The sequence below is a fragment of the Engraulis encrasicolus genome, chromosome 5, assembly GCF_034702125.1.
Source record: "Engraulis encrasicolus isolate BLACKSEA-1 chromosome 5, IST_EnEncr_1.0, whole genome shotgun sequence".
Lineage (NCBI taxonomy): Eukaryota > Metazoa > Chordata > Actinopteri > Clupeiformes > Engraulidae > Engraulis > Engraulis encrasicolus.
In genome coordinates this window covers 49033389-49035888 of record NC_085861.1, presented here as the reverse complement: position 1 = coordinate 49035888, position 2500 = coordinate 49033389, and the positions used below count along the sequence as shown (strand labels likewise).

General features: G+C 50.3%; 1 protein-coding gene across 1 annotated transcript in view; it reads right to left on the bottom strand.

Moving 5' to 3' along the window:
- mms22l (MMS22-like, DNA repair protein) overlaps positions 1–2500 on the bottom strand; it is a 52966-nt gene that overhangs the window by 25742 nt on the left and 24724 nt on the right. The gene's annotated exons all lie outside the window — the stretch shown is intronic.

Here is a 2500-nt window from a genome sequence, read left to right as displayed (position 1 = left end):
TGTGTGTGTGTGTGTGTGTGTGTGTGTGTGTGTGTGTATGTGTGTGTGTGTAGAGAGATTGGGGTGATGCGAGAGAACAGGGGAGGGGGGGATTAAGATTAATTTCTGGAGGGACAACTCTTAAAGAGCAGGAGGAGGAAGGTTTTTTAAAATATTTTTTTTTACTCCTTCGTTCTTCCTTAAAGTGGGTCATCGTGGTCTTTGTAGCAACATGAACCCATTTGGGAGAAGGGCCCCAGCCCCAGCGCTCAGCGTCCCTTATCGGCTATTAATGTGCAAATGAGTGCCCTTCAACCCTCCCCACACACACACACACACAATCCCGCTCCTCTTCCTGTCCACCTGACGCCCGCCAACTCCTTCTGACCCCCCCCCACTCCGCTGTCCTAGCCGGGGACTCTGGGAATTAGCGGCATTAAGGAGAATCAGAGTTTCCAGGAGCCACCACTGACTGACTGAAACCAGAGGAGGATTCTTATCATTTCACCTTGGAGAGGTTGTGGTGTGTGTGTGTGTGTGTGTGTGTGTGTGTGTGTGTGTGTGTGTGTGTGTGTGTGTGTGTGTGTGTGTGTGTGTGTGTGTGTGTGTGTGTGTGTGTGTGTGTCAGGGCTGGACTGGGAGAGATATAGGGCCCGGGCACTTTTGGCTTCAAGCCCCCCCCCCCCCCCACCCCCCCTCATAATTAGCGGTGTGGAACTGACTCACTGGTGGGCCCTGCACTCTCGTGGGTCCCTATTTTCAAAAAATGTAAATAAATAAATAAATCTGAAAATGGGGGCCCATGAGGGTGTGGGGCCCACTGGGAAATGCCCGCTATGCCAGATGACCAGGCCAGCCCTGGTGTGTGCGTGTGTGTGAGAGAGAGAGAAAGAGAGAGATTATGAGGGGGCTCAAATGTACACACCTTTGATCCAGAGTGCACCTACAAATTGTAAGGAGAGAAATGCAACACTCTGACAATTGAGTAGTAGTAGGAGTGTAGTAACAGTGTAGTCTGGAGTCACACCATAGGAAAGGCTGTGGAACTGTTGGCGTTAAAAACTGTGGCACGACACTAGATAATCACATCAGCAAAAAAAAAAAAGAATAAAAAAACCTTTCTGCTGCTGGAATTCGTCTAGTTTACCGAAATCAATTGCACAAGTTGACTCAAGTGCACAAATTCAAACAAATCTCTGCAGCAAAGTGCATAATCATGACACACACACGATAATGCAGTCCATCGTAAGTACTAGCACCTGCGTGCCCAAATAGCACAGCCACAATCTCACTCTCTCTCTGCATACTACACTAAATGCATTCATGGCTGACCACACACCAACACAGACACACAAAGCCCTTTAACCAAGACACCTGGTTCTCAGGAACTTCTCTGACCCGGTGCTGTGTGTGTGTGTGTGTGTGTGTGTGTGTGTGTGTGTGTGTGTGTGTGTGTGTGTGTGTGTGTGTGTGTGTGTAACACACACCTGTGTCCCGCCAGTGAACCCGGCCCACCCTCCCAGCTGACACAAGCTCACTCTACACCCAGGTGGGGGTGCAGAGCCCTTTGGAGGAGGTGTGTGTGTGTGTGTGTGTGTGTGTGTGTGTGTGTGTGTGTGTGTGTGTGTGTGTGTGTGTGTGTGTGTTTGTATGTGTGTGTGTTTGTGTGTGTGTTTTAGACTGTGGGGCCCGTAACCCGTAACTCTACACAGGCCTCTTCCAGCACCTGGGGAGGGTGACCCAGGGGCCATGGGCTCCCCCAGGAGAGGAGAGGAGAGGAGAGGAGAGGAGAGGAGAGGAGAGGAGAGGAGAGGAGAGGAGAGTATAAGGAGTATTTTTGCACCCAGCCCCATCACAGATATCACAGATACATGTGTGTAGTGCGTGTGTGCGTGTATATGGCTGACAGAATGAAGAAAGGAGGTCGGGGCAGGAGGAGTTTGTGTGAGTGTACAGGTGTGTGTGTGTGTGTGTGTGTGTGTGTGTGTGTGTGTGTGTGTGTGTGTGTGTGTGCTTGTGCGCATGTGTGTGGACAGAGGGTGAGAGTGAGAGAAAAGTTGGCCACAATGAGATCGTTTTGCTTGTGAGGGGAGGACCCCAGCACCACACACCAGCTAACGGCATCTCCACGTCAAGGCTGATGAGGATCATGCTGTGGGATAAGAGGACGTGTGCGATCATGTCATGGAGAGTGCCAGTGCGCTATACTGCCCTACAAAGGCAAAGTGCAGTAACTGCATATTTTGTCCAACTTGAGTTTACACTGAAAATGGTCTTCATTACACCTTCTTTGTCCAGCGGGACGGAAGCAATTTTTACTGGCGGCGGTGAAAATACATGCAAACAGATCTGCCCTTCCCACGTACCTACAACTTGTACCTACAGGCTGTATCTACCTATACCTATTTTACACTTACCTGATGCCTGTATCCCCAGAGTGTGTGGGTGTGTGTGTGTGTGTGTGTGTGTGTGTGTGTGTGTGTGTGTGTGTTTCCTCAGCTGAGCTCACAGGTCAGCTCAC